General features: G+C 45.2%; 1 long non-coding RNA gene across 2 annotated transcripts in view; it reads left to right on the forward strand.

Moving 5' to 3' along the window:
* LOC114019320 overlaps positions 1 to 19,555 on the forward strand; it is a 162,807-nt gene that overhangs the window by 61,124 nt on the left and 82,128 nt on the right. For both annotated transcript variants that reach the window (XR_006290007.1, XR_005224980.2), the window contains 2 exons: positions 7,400 to 7,515; positions 14,858 to 14,926. This is a non-coding gene — a long non-coding RNA (uncharacterized LOC114019320). The remainder of the gene's footprint in view (positions 1 to 7,399; positions 7,516 to 14,857; positions 14,927 to 19,555) is intronic.

Here is a 19,555-nt window from a genome sequence, read left to right on the forward strand (position 1 = left end):
TTTTTGCTCTTGGGTCGGTTATAGTTTATAGGCTGAGTGATTTTCTTTTCTTGTCTTATTTGCTGCTGGAATGGCAGTTAGGCTTTGGGGGTGGTAATTGCCACACTCAGTTTTCCTTCTTTCCTTGTCTGAAATTCAAAGCTACATTGTTCCGCTTCAAATCTCTGGTACCTCCCCGCATTGCGATGGCGTCTCAAAAATCATTTTCAATGCCGTTTCCCTTTGCAGGCATTTCCGATACTCACCCTATTACCCCAAATTCCCTAATTTAACCCTTGGTCGACATCTATGTCACTGGGAGCAGATTCCCTAATTTAACCCTTGGTCGACATCTATGTCACTGGGAGCAGAATCCATCCTTTAATTTTTACAATACAAAGTTAATGGAAGGTAGTTTTTACATCTGACTGACCAGCAATGAGCCCTTAACTAGTAGCCATGCACTGATTGGTAGCAGTTGCTCATCTTAGTGATAATTAAAATTAGCAACCAGGACTAATTAGTCATGAAGTCATTATTGTAATTACTCATTATTAAGTACTGATTGCTCATTATTAACTTGTGTTTGGTCATATTTAAGTGGGATTTCATCATTAGCATCTATTGATCACTTATTGTTATTAAGTATGAATCACACATCATTATTAAAAAGAAAAGGAGGACTTGTGGCACCTTAGAGTTGAACAAATTTATCTGAGCATAAGCTTTCGTGATGCTGTAGCTCACTTCATCAGATGCATTCAGTGGATGAAGTGAGCTGTAGCTCACGAAAGCTTATGCTCAAATAAATGGGTTAGTCTCTAAGGTGCCACAAGTCCTCCTTTTCTTTTTGCGAATACAGACTAACACGGCTGCTACTCTGAAACCTCTCATCGTTATTAGGTTGTTAATAATCAGGGTTAACTTGCTAATTAGCGATGATTGCCTGCTGCTCACCTGCAATTGCTCTTTTTTATTCAATACTGATATCTTATTGGTAAATATTGATGGCTTATTCAGTAAATGTCATTTGACAGTATTAAATAGCAATTTCTTAGAAATGTAACAGTTTAAGATATTGAAAACGGTAAAGAAGAGGTGTATATATAACCCTTCCTCTATTATTTTCATTCATGCTTCCATTATGAGCTGTTTTTACAGTGACTGGACAAGCTCCTGAAAAACTATAGTTTTGAAATTAAAGCACACGAAACTTAACATTGTGAGACACTCTACCAGCGAGACTGCAAGCCAGGATGCATGCTAGGAGCAGGGCACTGGTGCAGTTGCCTAGCTTGAAGCTGTTTTTCGATTCTTCATGGTGCTTCTGAATCATGTGCTCATAGTGAAATTCACACCTGTGCAGGGAGACAGCGCGAGCTGCCTGGCTTTAATTATCCTGGTATAAAGCTGTACGACCCCCCTTTTGTGGATTCAGCTATATCAGTATAAAAGTACTTTATATTAGTGGAATAATAATACTGGTACAGGGCAACTTAATACTGATATAGCTGTCTCCAAACTAGGGTTGTTCCACTATAATTATTTCAGTAAAAAAATCACACCCTGAAATAACGACTCTGGCACAAAACCAGTGTGTGGACTAGGTCTGAGTGTTTTTCAAGAGCCTTCTCATTCAAAATAGCTCAATGACAATCATGGAAAATTGGTTGCCATGACTCGAGTTGGGCAAAAAAAAATTGTGAATAGTTTGTTTATTGAAAAATGCAGGTCTGGTCAACCTGAAACTAGCTGTGAATTTAACCTGAATTTGCTGAATATTTTCAGCCCAAATGGTTTTCAAGCTAGATTCTCAAGGGGAGTTAGGCACCATTCACAAAGTAACCGTTTATCCCAATGGTGAGAGCGCTCCCCTGGGATATGGGAGAGCTGGGTTCAGTTTCTCCCTCTGCCTGATATGGAGAGGAGAACTGAACCGGAGTCTCTCGCATCGTAGGAGCACACCCTGCCTACTCAGTGGGCCACTAGCTATTCCGGGGCAGGAATTTTTCCTGTGGAAGCTGTTCCACTGTCTAGAAATAATTAAATAGTCATTGGAACAGGGACTTGAACCTGGCTCAGTGCCATAGCCAAGGAGCTAAAGGCTATCAGGAGGCATTTTTGCTTTCCATTTTAAAAGTGCCTGGAAACGAAACAAAATGTTTCTTTTTGGGTGGAGCAAAATGTTTCGTTTGCCCCCAAATGAAAATTTTATCGACCTTTTATGACGTGCTGACATTTTTTGGAGTTTTTGGTATTGGTCCGACCCAGCCCACGTTTTTTTCCAACTTTTCAGAACTGGCCAGTGAACTGAAAGACCATTTGTTCACCTGGCTCTAGAAACGAGCTCCTGGAAGACAGAAAAGGGTGATCCGTGAACTAAATTAGACAGTCTGGGCCAGAAGTTAAACAAGTTTGTTGCTTGTCAGGCTTGTGTCAGTGGCATTGGCATGGCAGGCGCCTTAAGCTGCCACTGCCCTCTGTCACTGCTAGGAGTGTCACTTTTTTTACTCGGATTCTGTCCTGGAAAAACATTGTCCCTAGACAACAGGAACAAACGTGCTTTCTGTCGGTAGTACGTAAGCAAGGCTGCTTTTTTCCATGTCTTTCCAAACTGGGGAAATACGTTTACTGTGGCCAGTTCATCCACAATCCCCTTTTCTCTTGCACTGGAGTTCTCTGTGTCACTTTCAGAGCAGAACAGTGATGTTCCAAACCAGCGTCTCCTGCCTTAAGATTTCTCTTGCAAACTCCAGTGCCCGGGAGTCACTGCTGGCACAGTACTCCGTGAGCGAGTGCAGCAGTTCTTCTGGCTGGGGATAAATTGTGGATTTTCAGATTGATTTTCCTCACCTTAGCATGCAAAGACCCAGACCGTTACCTGGCCCCTGTGCACACTCACTTAACCGTGTGCCCTGGTACCACTTAGCCAGGATGTGAAGGCTGAAGCTTTTACCATGTTAGGAATGCTGCCTCGGATCATAGGCACCCGAGGATTAATAGCATTGTACACTATGATCTCTTCAGCACCTCACATCGTATTACGGCAGTAACATAAGCTATGTCAACAGTTCTCCATGCGCCTGCTGCAGAACTCTGGCTGTGCTCCTTGGCTGGCCTGGGGGAGCTAAGAACGGCACGAGAGGGATTCATGGGGGCTGCAGTGTTGTGGGGTCGCTTCTAATGAGGGATAGTGTTGAATGCTTTTACAGTGGGGACTGAGAGCCAGGGTCTCCTGGGCAGTGGAGGAGGAGAGAGGTGGTTCAGATCCCATGCAGGACCTGGGAGCGGGAGCGTCTTCCGGATCCAGAAGAGCCAGTCTCCTGGTAACCTAAGGGCCGCAGCTGGAAGCTACTTGGCTTCAGGAGTCAGCAGGCTGATGCAGGCTCAGGAGCTGCAGTAGCTCAGTGGCTGCTAAGGGGGCTCTTTGCCTGCAGGGGGGCTTGGTTCCATCCCGGCTCTGCTGTCTTGAGCCCAGCCCGATCCTGCACCCAACTCTGCCCTGGCTCCAACCCTCAGCTCTGCCTCCTGACAGCGTCTCCGGCTAGCCCTTTGGCTTCTAACTCTCAGCTCTCACCGTTCGCTTCGCTCCAGGGCCCCGCCCTGGCTGGAGTCAGTGCTTCCTGGTAAACCAGACTGTTGATCCAACCATTAGGCCGGACTGCCTACGATTTGGTCACTGCCCCATGAGGCTAGCAGTGATGGACAGCTGGCAGCCATTGCTTAACCCCTTCAATGCTCCACATAGCACTGGCACCCGTTGCTTGTTGTGCTGTGGAGCTAGTCGCCACGGGGTGTGCCCTCCATCTAGAGGCTATGAAGGCCCCGATAACGGAGTCAGTAGAATTTTTAAATCCAAGGCCGGGCTTTTGTGCACGGACCAGTTGTCATCCTGCAACAGGAGAGACGGCGGCCTTCCAAAATTCTGTTACGGAGACTATTCTATTCTCTGTAACTCCTCATACTGTGCTCATCACTGTAGTGTCCGAGCCGCTTCCATAACTGCCTTAAGTGACCAGACTAACACCTGTGACATGTGGGTCGCGCTTTCCCTCGGGGAGACGTGGGTGGGCGATGGAGTGCTTTGTTTGGGTCGCGTTCCCCTCCTCCTGCTCAGCTGCAGCTTGCTGGGTGTTTCCATTCAAGAAGGCAACACTGGCCAAGTTCACCTGGCACATGGAGTGGCAGGTGGGGCGGTCTGGCCCGGTCCTGAGTTCTGTGGGGAGTTAGTTGCACAGCCTGGGACTGGCCCCGGAGAAAGCTCTGACTCCTGCAAATACGGTCTTTACCCTTACTGTAGGGAGCTCACTTGCACCAGAGGAGTGGAGTTGTCAGCCTGGAGCTTTAGGCTCTTTTAGATATCCTGTCTGGTCCAGGCCATGGAGTGCCAGGAAGATAAGGCCCAAGACCTTGAACTTGGCTCCGTATGTAGAGTGTGTAGACATTGTGACTGTACGCTCTGGCTTTCCTTCTGTGCTGCTGGCCTTTCTTCATCCCTCTTCTCCTTGCTCTGTGGGGGGTCCTCAGTGTTCTCACCATGTACCCCACAACTTATCCTTTTGCTTTCTCGTTACACAACTTTATCAGCTCTCATGGTTTCAGCTGCCGCCTCTGAGCTGATGGTACCCAAATATACCCCGACCTCCACCCCTCTGTTCAGCCTCATGTCTCCGGCTGGCTCTCCGGACTTCTCATCTTTCTTCCTCACCCCTCTCTGCTCCCTTTTTTCTCTGTCATCGTCAGATCACCTATCTGCCCCAGCTCACCAGCTGAGTGCTGCGTTAGCCACTCTTTTCCCTCCTTCTCTCCACCATATGCCATGGCTCTGGCTACATCTGGCCCTTTATACTCCGGGACATTGTTTGGAGCGACGGCATATTTAGGCTGAACAGAAACCTGCTGTGGATTTTAAGAGTTTGTTCTGATCACTTTTGGCAGCATAAGCGTGAGTAGAACTGCACACAATAAGAAATTGCAGAATAATCCTGTTGAGTGTTGTGCACCTGTCAGAAATTGCAGAGTAATCGGGTTTGTGAGAACAGGGAAAGATAAAGTAACTGAAAAGCTAGAAAAGACCAGTTTAGACTAGTACTAAGCCTGTACTGATGGAGAGTTAACCTGGAAATGAGACTAATTCATATGTATAAGAAAAGAGAACAAGAAGGTATAAGTAAGTCTGAATAACAAAGAGAAGTTGAAGTTGTATTGTTTCGTTCTGGAGGCAACTGTGATGTGATTGTCCCGATAAGCTTCCCGCTTGTGAGTAACTGATCGCTACACTGAGTGTTTTGCCCTAATAAGTATATTAGACCCATCAGCTGAGTATGTGAACCTCAATCCAATAAGTATCATGAAAATCCATCCCTACCACCAGCGTCTTTCCCCATACTTGGAGATCCCTGGCTTTGGTTGCATTAACGACCTGCTCTCAGGCCTCCTCTTCATCTCTCTCCTCTACAGTCTCTCCAAAATACCAGCACCAAAGTGACCTTGCCCTTTCCTTGCTGTAGTCACATCGCCCTGTAAGTGGCTTCCTGCCCCTGCCTGAGGCTAGGCACCATCTCATCTCACTCTACATCTCCTCCCGCCTTCATTCCACACTCTCCCACTTCCTCCCTGTGCCCTCCAATCTCTGCCTCTTCCCGTCTTCTCCTTTTCTCACTCGCGCCTTCTTTCATGCTGCCCATTACCCCGGCGTGCGTGCCATGGCTGGTCTGCTGTGTGCCGTCTCCTTCCCAAGGACACCGCAAAACCCACTGTTTGCCTGAAGACTCCTGTGGCATGTCTCTCCTTGGTGTTGTCCACAGTCTTCCCTCCTCCTGCCTTGTACTTGGTTGGGTTAGGCTGTCCGCTTTTTGGGGGCACAGCCTGGGTTTTGTCAGGCACCTTGTACGTGCGAGGGCCATGTAAACAACAATAATATTAATAACGTCAGAGATCCCTCTCGCCTGACACAGAGCAGCGTGTCACGGGCTCTCATAGACAAAGGAAAACACATTCCCCCCCAAGGGGTGTCATGCATTTATTTGTCAGGTTTGTATTTTCGTAACCTTTCAAGCAGCTATTTGAACTTTTGAGAAATGAAATAATGCAGGCACAGATAACCTACCACACGCTGGAGCTGCATGGAGAAGAATCACCCAAACACAGACAATGTAGCTTTTGTTATGAGATGTTAAGAGTTGAGTGTGTGCCAGCAGGGAGTGTTTTTGTCATTTGCGTTGTTCAACACTGGGACTTAAGCCCACACACCCGGTGCTCACTTCACTTGTGACCTTTAACTGTTTTTTAAAATTTCATTTATGGCTTGTGCAGCAGATTAGGAGGTAAAATTATCACTGACACTGAACCCGCCCTGTCTGCCCTTATCTACGCATCTGATTGAGTAAATCTGAACACGGAGGTGGTATCAGACCAAAATTTTTGACAGATGAGTAAGACCATCAGAAGGCCTCAAATGTGCAGCTGATCAACCACACTGGGGAGTGCAGGCAAAGCTGAAATGTGATGGATGCACATGCGTCTCCTATCATTTGACAGCATGAGAAGTGTTTCTTATCAGAGCAAAGGCCTGTACAAAGCAGCAGCAAATCTTCTGATGTGTTTTCATTTTTAAGTTTATTATATTTTAACTTTCTTGAGAGCATACGTGCAAGGTATTTGTGGGGATGTTGTTGGATTCCTTGGGGCTGGTAGATTCTGAATGATTGCTTTGATAACAGAATGAATGGTTGGTGGTGGTTCCTGATCCATTTGTTGCCATTAAGCTTTGGTTCACAGTGTGAACTGAACTGAGCTTTTGCTCTGTCCTGGTGCTACATCACCTTCAACGAGAGAGCCTGAGAATGGACAGGGAAAGGCAACAGCTTACCCAAGGTTTGCGTCTCACAATGTGCACTCACACCCAGTTTAAATTAATATCTTGGGCCAAATCCTCAGCTGGTTTAAATCGACTGCCACGGGGCTATGCAGATATAGGTCAGGTGGGGATCTGGCCCACTGACTCATAGAGTCCACAGCCAGAAGGAGCTGTTATAATCATCAAGTCTGACTGGCTGCAGAACTTCCCCCAGATAATCCCTACAGCAGATCTGTTAGGAAAACATCCAAGCTTGGTTTAAAAATGGCCAGCGATGGAGATTCCACCATCACCCTTGGTAAATTGTTCCAAGGGTTAATTACCTTCACTGTTAACACATGACGCCTTATTTCCAGTTGGATTTTTGTCTAGCTTCAAATTCCAGCCATTGGATTGTGTCAGACCGGTCTCTGCTCAATTAAAGAGCCTATTATCAAATATTTGTTCCCCATGTAGGTACTTAGACTGTCATCAAGTCACCCCTTAACCTTCTTTTTCTTAAGCTAAATAGATAGACTCAAGGAACTCAATCACTAAACGGCTTGTTTTCTCATCCTTTAGTTATTCACGTGGCTCTTCTCTGAATCTCTCCAGTTCACCAACATCCTTCTTGTATTGTGGACACCAGAACTGGACACGGGAGTCCAGCAGCGGTCAGACCAGTGCCAAACACAGAGGTAAAATACCATCTCTTCTCCACCTCAAGAGCCCCTGTTAATGCATCCCAGGCTCGCATCAGTCCTTTTGGCCACAACATCCCACTGGGAGCTCATGTTCAGCTGGTTCTTCACCATGATCCCCAAGTCTCTGTCAGAGTCGCTGCTTCCCAGGAAAGAACCTGCATCCTGAAAGTATGGCCTTTGCTCTTTGTTCCTAGATATCTACTGTGATGCTGCCTGCAACTTGGGTACCAACCTCAGGGAGACTGGTAGGAACCAGGGCACAAACCCTAAACTGGCTGTGTGCTCTATACTTCGTTCATGAACCAATTATCAGGTGTAAACTCCTCAGGCACTATAACATGGATTCACCGATAGTGCCCTTAGGTACGCCAATCTATCTTGCCACCTATGTGACAGATGGTCCCTTACACCAAGAATCACAGCAATATTCAGGTTACTCCCAATCCCAAAGGACCAGTCACCAACTCCAGATCAGTTGCACCTTAGATTTCACACCAAAGACAATGCTTGCAGCCAATTCTATAATAAACTATATAAATATTTATTAAATAGGGAAAGGAAACCAAAGAGTTATTTACAAGGTTAAAACAGATAGATACAAATGGGTTGCAACCAATAGTTTCAAAAGGTAATAGAATAGTAATAGTCCTTTAGGGCTAACCCAGGCTAAGCAGTTGGGGATCTCTTGCTTATGCTTAGAAACACTTTGCCCCCAGCATCAAAGCAGCATAGAGATAATCAGTCTCTTTTTGCTGTTCTCTTCTACCCCATGCTTTTGGCTGCAACACTCAGCTGATGGGAGGAGTCCCTTGCATGACGCATTTTCAGGGGCAGGAGGCAGAACAAGAAGAGTCTTTTGTCTTCTTGCTGGCGGTATGCAGGGAAATTGCAGATGCAATGTCCCACAACAGTCTGCCCTCGGTATTGATGGATCTCTCCTGTTGGTAAGGGGGTAACACCTTCTATTGAAGATCAGCCCCTCACACTAATTAATGTCTCTCTCCTGTCTGGTGATTTACACAGTCATAGAAGCACACAGGACAACCACTCAAATGTTCCCTTATGCTATGGGACACAGATGTTACAAGTGAGATTGATGTCGGCAGCAACTTACAATCATTCAATAAAGTCTAGACACTAAACACATTCTTATACCTCTAATATCTGTTTTAACAGGCCTAATACTGTCTCTAGTTATTCATTTGTCAGTGTTCAATTGAGTCATGGGGGCCTTGGCATGAGCTGGCACCTGGTTGGCCGGCATCACATGTACATTTACATGTAGCCATATTAAAATGCATATTGTTTGATTGTGCCCAGCTAACAAAGAAATTCAGTGACCTGTCCTCTTCATTATTTATCACCCCCTCAATTCTTGCATCATCTGCAAACTTTATCGGTGATGATTTTACGCCTTCTTCCAGATCATTGATAAAAATGTTAAATAGAGTAGGACCAAAAAACCAATCCCTGTGGGAGCATACATACTCAATCTTTCCCTACTGGAAACATACCTACTCAATGATTCCCAGATTGCAATTACATTTTGAGACCTATCAGTTAGCCAGTTTTTAGTCCATCTAATGTGTCATGTTCATTTTATATAGTTTTTTTAATTAAAATGTCATGCAGTACCAAGTCAGAGTATATTACATCAACACTGTTACCTTTATCAGCCAAACTTGTAATCTCATTAAAAAAAAAAGATATCAGGTTAGTTTGACAGGATCTATTTTCCACAAACCCATTTTGATTGGCATTAATTATATTACCCTCCTTTAATTCTTTATTAATCGAGTCCTGCATCAGCCTCTCCATTATCTTGCCTGGGAATGTCGTCATACTGACAGGCCAATAATTCCTGGGTCATCCTGTTTACCCTTTTTAAAAATTGGCACAGCATTCACTGTCTTCTGGAACTTCCCCAATGTTTCAAGACTAGTTGAATATCAACATTAACGATCCAGTGTGCTCCTCAGCCAGCTCTTCTAAAGCTCTTGGATGCAAGTTATCTGGACCTGCTGATTTAAAAATGTCTAACTTGAGTAGCTGCATATTTACACCGGGGGGAGCTGGTCCTTTTTACTCCAATGGGGCTATGTGTATTTATATCAGATGGAGATCTGGCCTGTTATGTTTTGGATTTTCTCAGTCCTGGCTGACCATGGGCAGTGCCCAGCACCCACAACTCTTCCTGAAGTCATTGGGAGTTTTGGGTGCTCAACATCTGCAATGGCAGGTTTTTGGGTTGTTTTCCGTACTTGTGAAGAGAGTGGGTATGACTCTTTAATATCCTGTAGCAAAGGGAATGCTGTCTAAATGTATGTAACTGAGTAGGGCTTTTGTGTGTCTACAATAGTCAATGGCGTATAGATTAGCTACGCTTTAGTTTTGAGTATCTGGTGATATACAATAGACTGGGTGCAGCAGAGAGAGGGCACTGCCAAGGAGCCGGTTACAGCTTCCTGACTTTGTCTAGCTCTGGCCCCAGGTTAGAGCAGAGTTGAGGCTGCTCTAACCTATGGCAGCTGGCTAGGGTCCCGCATGGACATCCAGAGTGTATCCAGCCACTCTCCTTCCCCACCCTGATATGCTCCTACAGTGTAGGTAGCATAGGAGCGAGCTCCATTGGCCTCTGCCCCCACCCGGTGATCCCACAGCAGGGTAGTTATGTTGAGTGAATCTCCACTCCCTCTGTGCCGCCGGAGAGTGGGGATGGGAAGCATCCCTGTCTGTCTCCAGATGTGGATACAATATTCATGGAGCCATGTTAAAGGGTTAGAAATGAAATTAGGGCCTGGTACTTTTATTTCCTTTCATTCGATGAGATTTATTGTGCTTTGCACAGCTGAAAATCACAATGAAATATTTCCAACTTTTCTCCCTTCCTTTTGTGCTCGCCCCACGGCATTGTACAGTTCTTGAGATTTACCATCATGCTAGACAAACTTCACATGCAGGGATTTGTAAGCATTTGTCATCACACCCATGACCTGCCATAGCTTGGGATAAAGCCGTTTTAGTGCCCAATGGTAATTTCAATAGCAGAACGAATAAAGGCCGTAAGCGTTTTAGCAGCTTGCAGGAAAAAAGGATTAGAAAGTCGCCTGAGCAAAAGCACATTTTAATGGCTCGTGTGCTCCCCAGGAAAATCTGAACACTGCAAAAATTATAACAAAATGCTGGTACTTTTGCGTCTGAACCGGCAGAGAATGTTAATAACTGGGCCAAAGCAAGATTTCTGCCCATTGCTGCCATGTGCTGGAAACTATTTCCAGTGAGACTCCCCGACCCTGATTCTCAGCTACACCACGGCCCCTTCACGCTGCTCTGGCACCGTTAGGGTGCTGTACAGAGAGAAAAAACTGCCCCCTGATAAAGAATCCCCAGGCCAGTGTAATACTGAGATGAAGGCTCCCTGCCAGCCCTGTTCCCAGCCCCTAGTATAGGGGGTGTGTTGAGAGTGGACCAGGGACAGAGAGTAAGTGTGGCCAGAGGTGATTGCCCTATGTCTATTTTCTGCTTCCCAGGACCCACAGGGGACAGTGAGAGTAAGTTAGAGCAGTCTTAAGGCTGCTCTAACCAGTAGAGAAATTTCACCCGTAAATGGGACAGAGTGGTCTCTGCAACACCATGAGACCACCCCTCACTATGACCCCTGAAAGGCTACAATACAAGTTCCTTTCTCCTCCTTACTTTGGCCTTCTCCTGTCTCTCACCTCTGGTGCTGTTTTCACTGACTTCTGTGCTGCAGCAGACTTCAGACTCTGCTACCTCCCATGAACTACTGCAATGTCTCCTCCCTCCCCCTCCAGCCCAGTCTCTCTCTTCCTTCCCCAGGCCCCCGTCTCACCTGTTCCAGCACCTTCCCCCCCTCCCCATGCTCCAGTCCTTCCTGCAAGCTCACCTCATTCTTTCTCTCTCACCCTCAAACCCAACTGACTCAGGCCACTCATATATCCCGCTGCTAGTTGCCATCACATGCCATCCTCCGCCCTAGTCGTTGGCTTGTAGAACCGAATCAGAGGTGAAGTGCAGGGGAAAAGGGAAAACTCTGAAAAAGGTAAAATGTACCTGTCCAGAGAGCAAGGGGAAGACAGTTCCCATGTTTCTAGCAGAGTCACAAAAGGAGAAGCCAGAATGCTGCTGGGGAAGCCGGGGGGGGAGGAGTGTTGCTGGATGTGGACAGAGATAATCCTCTAACATGAAAAACAGAAATGGGCCAGACCCCCAAATGCAGAGCCAAACAGCCCTGAACTGTGGGGGAATTTGGATCTAGATCCAAGCCCATCTCTGTGTCAATCTAAAACGAATGCTTTATTAAAAGTGCCTTACAGGAAACATAAATGTCCGAACAAGCTGTGTTACCCTTTCCCCAGGTTTAAAACCTCATTGTGCTTATGTGTTCAAGTTGAACTCACTGCCTGTTTAAAAGAAAAAATGATGAAAGACCCACGGGGGTTTCTCATCTTCCTACAGCTTAATAGCCCCAAAGATTGCTCTTTAAACAGGTCCTCATGTGACGGCTCTTGTAACGCTGCAACTGGGAAGTGGCTTTCAGTGGTGTTGCTCAGTGTAGGTCCTGACCCTTGCTTTTGTATCCCCCTGTTGATCTCTGGGTAAAATTCTCTACAATGCCCAAGTCCCATTGTCTTTAAAGAGACTTAGGGTCTTAGATGCCCAAGTCACTCCTGAAAATCAGAGAAGTCACTTGAGCACTTCTGAAAATTTTATTTTACCCTCTATCTTGACATTCCTTTCCTCACTGGATCATTAAATAGTGAGTGCACTTAAAACATTTCTACTGGTTTGAGAAAAATGACCATAAGCTACCAGCATTCCCCACGCTTCCTGACCAACTCCCGAGTGAGGGCGGTTCCACTCTGTCACACGCTTTCCTTCCTGCCAGCCACTGACTTTGAGCGGAGAGAGGAACAGCATCTTAGCGTTTCGTGCTGCACTCCGACAGCATTCCCGCAGTTATCCTGCAGTAATGAAAGGTGGCGTTTTCAAACATGGCTGCCAGAGGAAGTGGTTGATTCCTAGAGGTGCGGCGCATCTGCAGATCTCATTGACTTACATGGAAACTGCACATGCTCAGAAGCTCAAAGTCAAGTCACATAGGTGCCTAACTTTAGACACTGAGGCCAAGATTTTCAAATGTACCTGGTGATTTTGGGTGCCTCTGGAGCCACCTGAAAGGGGCCTGATTTCAGGTGTCTCAAATTGGACACCCAAAATGGAGGCACCCAAAATCACCAGTGGCATTTGAAATTTTTGACCCAAAATATGAAAATATTGAGCTACCTGTCTCAGCATTGCTCCTCCAAACATTCAGAGATCATGAGCCAGTCCCCAAAAACTCAATAACTTTTTTATTTTTAGCAAATAAACATTTGGGGTTTTCTTTATTTGCTTTCCATTTTGTGAGCCTTTGAGTCTCATGGTTTCAAGCTCTTCTCCTCCATCACAAGAGCGAAAAGTGTACTGTGTCTTTAAAATGAAAGAAAACATAATCCCATGCAATTCTCCATCTCCAGGAGCTGGGGTTTTTAAGAAAAATAGTAATTATCGCAAGATTCTCTCTAAAAATCAGGAGAGGTGTGTCTTTCTAGCCCTGCAAATAGAATAGTACGATGGAAAAATAAGCCCCTGCGAGAGGTCATACAAACCCCACTCCACGCAGGAAGGGGTCAGTGAGCTACCAGAGGCCCAATCAGCCAGACCTGCAACATCTGGGGCAGGAATCAGGTTTCCAGGGAGAAATTCTGCTCAGCTGGGGAGAGGCAGGCAGGGAAGGTAGATGTGGCAAAGAAGGCTGGCTAGCACGGGTTGTTGCTGATCAGTTCTGGCCAAGGAAATGGGAGAGTTTGTTTCTTCATAGTTGTCTTGGACTTTGGGTTCCTTGGAAGGGGTAGAACTGAGGTGACTTAGTGCTCTAGGTAGCTCCTGTACAACCCAGAAGGTCTGGGAGGTTGGGTGGAGCTGCAAAAGACCAAAAGGGAACCTGAGTCTGTACTGTACACTGTCACAAGGGGGTGCTCTGGTAACAGTGTGCTTTTACAACCCCCCCAGTATGGACTCAACACTGTAACACTAGTGAAAGAACAGGCCTGCATGCCTTACCTTGCAACAGCTCAAACCGAACTGCTGCTTCAAGGACTTGGATCGCTGATTCTGCTCTGCACCCCCCGTGGCGAACTGTGTGATATAGAATGGCAGGCTTTCCAAACTTTTCTGTAAGCAAATTCAAAGATGAAAACTTTTAGCTGGGTTTTTGTGTGTGTGTTCTGCCACAATATGCCAATTTATGTTCATGAAAACAACATTGAGAATAGCAAGTTTCATTAGCAAACACCAACTAGCCGACACTTGATAAAGCTATTTCTATTGTTTAAAGTCCTCCGTTCAATTCAGGTTTGGGATTTGCTTGTAATGAGGTAAAATCTGCCATGTGAGGCTGAGCCATTTATGCTTCAGGCTTTTGAGTATTTTGGAAGGAGCTTGAATCTACCCTCAGCTCCAGAATTTCTTGGCATAGCTTTGTTAATGCACCTGCAAAAGATATATTTATCCATCTGGCGCCGTTACATGTAAATAGTCCACATCATGTCAAGGCTACAGAAAAGTCTCAAGAGCAATAGAAATAGGAACAAAAAGAGAACTACTGTCAGCTAAAGTGACTAACTGAGTAACAGATGGTTTGCACTGGAAGAACTATGATATTGCAGAGTGAACTGGTAATGTGGAGGTGACTTGAAAAGGAATCATTGTCTACCCATTCTCCTCCTTTATGATGCTGGGGTTTTTTCCCATCTGAAAAGAGAAGAAAAATATTTCTTTCACATGAGGAGGTCAGTCCATGTCTACAGTGGAAGGGTCTATGGACAACAAGGAGAACTGATGGCAGCTGCTGAGAAGTGCATTTTCTGTAATTGGGAGTACATGTAACTTTTGTCCACACTGTACAAAACTTTTTTTTTTAATTTGTCTTTGTAAACCCCTACTTTAAAGCCTTGGGAGAAACATCTTTATTAAGGAGTTGCTGCCTGAACCTCTTCTAAGGCAGAGCTTGCTCCCAATCCATATCTCAATCATCCAAGAAAGATCTCCAGAAAAACAGGGAAAATCAGACTTGTCATTCCTGAGATTTGTAAGGTAAACATCAAGCAGAATTTTCTAAAAGACCGTATCACAAATAAGCTAACAAGGGCATGACCCCAACTCCCCCCACCCCTTTTCAGGTCACCTTTAAAAGTAAAAGCCTGTAGTCCTTACTCAAGAAAACCATCCCTGAACAACAACTACCATTTATGCATTTTATCTATTTATTTAGACTTTGATCCTAAAGACCTCATGCAGAGAAGAGCCCATCCAAGGCGCTGGATGAACATGTAAAGAGACGGTGAGATTCTATGCTGCACTTGCTACATTACACTGCACTCAGCACAGAAAATGCAAAGGGAAGGGCGAAATGTGGCTTTGGCCCCTCACCTAATTCACCGTAGCCAAGAGGCTGCTTGTGGGGCTGTTCTGGAACCAGGAGCAGTAGAGAATCTATGTATTATAATCTAGGGATTATACAGTTGCATTTTCAGAAATCTTTCTAGGTCCAGCTGGCCCCACAGATCGATCTAACTGAAGCAACCAGTGTTTAAAATGTAGGCAACTCAGGTTGACATCGACCTTGGCAGCATTACAGGGGTAAGATTCCCCCAAGAGGATCCATTCTCAAGCCTTTTCTCTGCTGCATTCGGTATTAACGGGCTTCTGTCGACAAGAGGCACGTATGTCTTTTTTCCAGCATTTAATAACTGTCCAAATATCACTATTGTGGCCAATCCAAACAAAACTCCATTCCTCTTTTGTGTCCCCTGGGGCCCTCTTCGAAATGTACCAAGGCAGAGATGCAGCTCAAGGTCTTGTGCCAAATCTGTGTCTGTTTTGTTACTGATCCCTCTTCAGTGCTCTGGTGCCATTGAGAAACTGACACTTTAGTGGCTTTTTGCACTAGTACATTAATCCCAGCCAACTTCAATATTCTTCAGTAATCAGGCACATTTTGTAATTAAAATGGTAAATAAATAAATAATCCATAATACTCACCAGTTTCTATTAGACTCAGAGAGAAAAGGAGTACTTGTGGCACCTTAGAGACTAACCAATTTATTTGAGCATAAGCTTTCGTGAGCTACAGCTCACTTCATCGGATGCATCCGATGAAGTGAGCTGTAGCTCACGAAAGCTTATGCTCAAATAAATTGGTTAGTCTCTAAGGTGCCACAAGTACTCCTTTTCTTTTTGCGAATACAGACTAACACGGCTGTTACTCTGAAACTAGACTCAGGGAGAAGCTTGTTTCTTAGGGTATGCCTACGTTGCAGTGGGAGGTGCGACTGATGCCCGGGCTGGCGTACCTGCACTAGCTTTAATCTAGCTCGCTCAGATAAAAATAGCAATGAAGACATGGCGGCGTGGACCCAGCACGGGCTAGCAAATACATACCCAGGGTTCCAGGTGGACTTGTACAGGCTGCATTGCTGCATCTCCACTGTGATTTTTATCTTCCCTCATCTTTTGTGGACAAAGCCAATACGCAACAGGAAATGCAGCTGAGATCTGCCAAAAGCTATTTTTATCTTCCCTCACCTCTTCAGTTGCAAACAAAGCCAATATGCATCAGGAAAGGCAGCTGAGATCCTCCAATAGCTCCCTCTGGACCCTCCCCTAGATAGAAAAGTCTCCTTTGGTCCCTCTGAGGGGACCCAGGAAGAAAAATCTTCCCCATGCTTGGACCTCACATCCTTGCTCTTTAGGTACTCTGGGGACAAAATTGGCTCACTTGTGCCCGGAGAGGTGAGAGCCACCTACTCTGGAGATAAGATGAGGAAATAATAAATGGTGAGAAAAAATAAGAACGTTCCCCACCATTTTTAATGATTCGTTTGATGAACAGTGGATATTGTGGGTTTAATTCTGACGCCTTTAGTCACTGAGCAGGCCCTACCTCTCCAAACAGCCCCCTTAACGGCCGCGGGACTGGTCTGTCTAAGGATGACAGAACTGAACCCCACAGGAGTATTTCTCATAGCAGCCTCCGTGAGAGGGTAACACTCAGCAGCAAGAGGGCTGTTGCTCTTGGGTATTCCAGACCCACGAAAGGCCTGATGCTGCACTATTAAAGTCGACGAGAGCTCTGTTGCTGACTTCAGTTAGCACAGAACTCGACCCTAACGCAGCTATTCTCCCGTTTTAAAAAGTCTCAACTCCTTTAGTTGCAACATTGCGGCAAATTCACAAAAGAGGTGTTCATTGCCACTGGCTTTCCCAGCAAAACCAGACAAAGGAGTGCAAGGTATAAGAGTGTGCAAGTATTCCTACAGCTGCGGGATAGAAAAAGAATTGATTATTACACTTCTTTGCCTGTCCAGGCCATTTTTTTTTTGCAGACTAATAGGCAGGAGATATGTTTTGCAGCATCTGGTCAGAACTGTTTAAAAAAGTGATCATGTGAATTGCGAGCTAATACACGCAACACTCTTGAACATAGTCAGCATAGTGAGCTTTCCTCTTTATTTAAAACTGATTTTTAGGGAGAATTACAAAGGACTGTTTGAGAATTTAGCTGGAAGCTAAAGTCGTATGTATGTGACATGAATCATCTTGACACTGGTTGCATTAATTGCGCCTTCTCTCAATGGAGGCGTATCCAAATACTGAGTAACAGAAAATACTGTAAAAACAAATAAATAGAAAACACTACTTTGTAGTGGCCCATCAGTTTGCTAATTTTCTCAGTCAATATTTTTCCTCAGTCCTAGCAAAATTGAAATGATGGTCATTGTTCTTACTTGCGAAGGACGGATTTGCCAGATAATTGATGGATTGTATTAGGTTTTTATGGCTAATAATTTCCCCACTTCAGTGTGAGTTGCGGCTAACACAGAGATATTTTTTTTCCCCACAGAATCATTTGTCCTTGAAAAACATAAAGTCAGCAATGTTTATTCCCTTTTGTGCCGGACATTGAATAGGTTTTGTTTTCAATGGCAAAAGATGCAACTGTCATATTTAGGCAGTAGTGTAAGAGAGGGAAAGATGGAGCCAAAACCAATAAAATCAGCATAACCACAATTAAATGTCAGCTGATCAGCTTGTAGGAAACGGTCTTCTATTTTCCTCCCCTTGTTCTGCTCACAAGACTGTTGTGAATTAGCAGAGAACCCAAGCAGCAAATGAGGCCGTTGCTATATGCTGCCCAGCTTCCAGCAATGTGTTATTAGTTATTCAGGAGAAAATCGGATATGAAATGTGAGCTTGTCTTTTTCCATAACTTCATACAATTATAGAGACACTATCTTAGCGTGCAGCTTGCACGCTTACGGCAAGACGTAGCTCATCACTATGCTGTATTAGGGCAACAAGCACTAATATAATGAAGCAACCAATTAGCAGGGAAGCGCTCATTCTGAGTTTTCAGACTTCACGTTTTTCATTTTGTTGTTCCCCTTTTCCCATTCTCTGATCAAAAAGTCCTAGTCTGGAGGATCACTGAGTCATTCTGAAAGCCATAATATTTCCCTGCAATTAGCTCTCCCGACTCCATGAATGTATCCGATTTCAAAGTCACCTGGTGAACTTTCTGCCTGGATGATGATGATTAAATGGATAAAACTTCCACTGAGTAGAAAGCAAATCCAGCTGTAGTGGTACTAAACCGATGGCCACAATAACTCCATAGTCACAGCTCCATGCGTCCGATACTTCTCAAGGGTGAGACACGGTCATTTGCTTCCCCCTCAGGGCTCCCCCGATGAAGTGAGGGAGTTAGAAGCCTGTTCTCTGCACACGGGAAAAAGCCAGGGGGCTGCAGGGGTGTCTGGTGACATTGGTGGAGCGTGTGGAAGGACAGACACATGCTAGCGCTTAAAAATTGCAGCGCAGCAGCACGGATGGCGGCTTGAATACAACCGTGCCTGACCCCCTGAGGAGACACTTGGGCAGCTACCCTCAGCCGCTCATCACGCTGCTGTGGCCGCACTGCTATTTTCAGCTGCTAGCTTGAGCAGAGAGAATGCGCGCATGTCTCCCTGAGCTGGGAATTACACCGCCCAGCCGCGGTGTCAGCATTGCCTTCGTAACTAAGGCCTGCTGCCTTTCCTGAGAGCAGCCTGGCGTTAGGCCCCTTGGAAATAATGGAAGATGGCAGCCATTTTTGCTCCGGGAAGGCACGCTTTCATCTGCACAGGCTGCAGAGAAATGGCGGCCATCTTGGCCTGTTGACAGTAGTGGGAGGTGGTGGCCATTTGGGGATAAGGTTTAAACCTCACAGGTTTGATGAAAAAAATCTAGAAATTCTGATAAACTTAACGCTCAGCTCTTGCAAAACTCATGGTAAAATCATGAGGGCTGGCAGCTTTCACTCCATATGACTTCCACCAGGAAAGGTCTAGCTCCTTATACTACCAAAGGCTCAACAAACCTGGAATAATTCTAGCCCTGTTTTCCCCAAGCCCTAACAATGTGCTAATGATTTATGATGTTGTCTGGACTGTGGCATTAGAAATGGACAGCAAATAATTGCTCCATAATTCACTGGTGTAGAGTGACCAGATAGCAAGTGTGAAAAAGCGGGACAGGGGGAGGAGGTAATAGGTGGCTATATACGACAAGGTCCCAAATATCGGGACTGTCCCTTTAAAATTGGGACATCTGGTCACCCTATGAACTGGTCCTACCATGGCCTCTGACATTTCCTAATGGCCTGGACATTTGCTAGTGAGCACATTGCATTAGACTAAATGTGTGTGAAACTTTTTAAATTAACTGCACCTACAAGTTAATGAGGAAAAGAAGTGAAAGAGTAAAATTTTTTTTTTTAAAAACCCACAGATGGAAAATTAGATTCAAAGGCCAGAAAGAATCCCAGATGTAAACACTAAAATGACAACATTTAAAGAACTTTGTGAAAACACTGGAATCAGGAAAATCTTTCCATTGACTTCAGTCAGATTTGGATCAAGCCCTAATTATT

This window comes from Chelonia mydas, chromosome 3 (assembly GCF_015237465.2).
Source record: "Chelonia mydas isolate rCheMyd1 chromosome 3, rCheMyd1.pri.v2, whole genome shotgun sequence".
Classification (NCBI taxonomy): Eukaryota; Metazoa; Chordata; order Testudines; family Cheloniidae; genus Chelonia; species Chelonia mydas.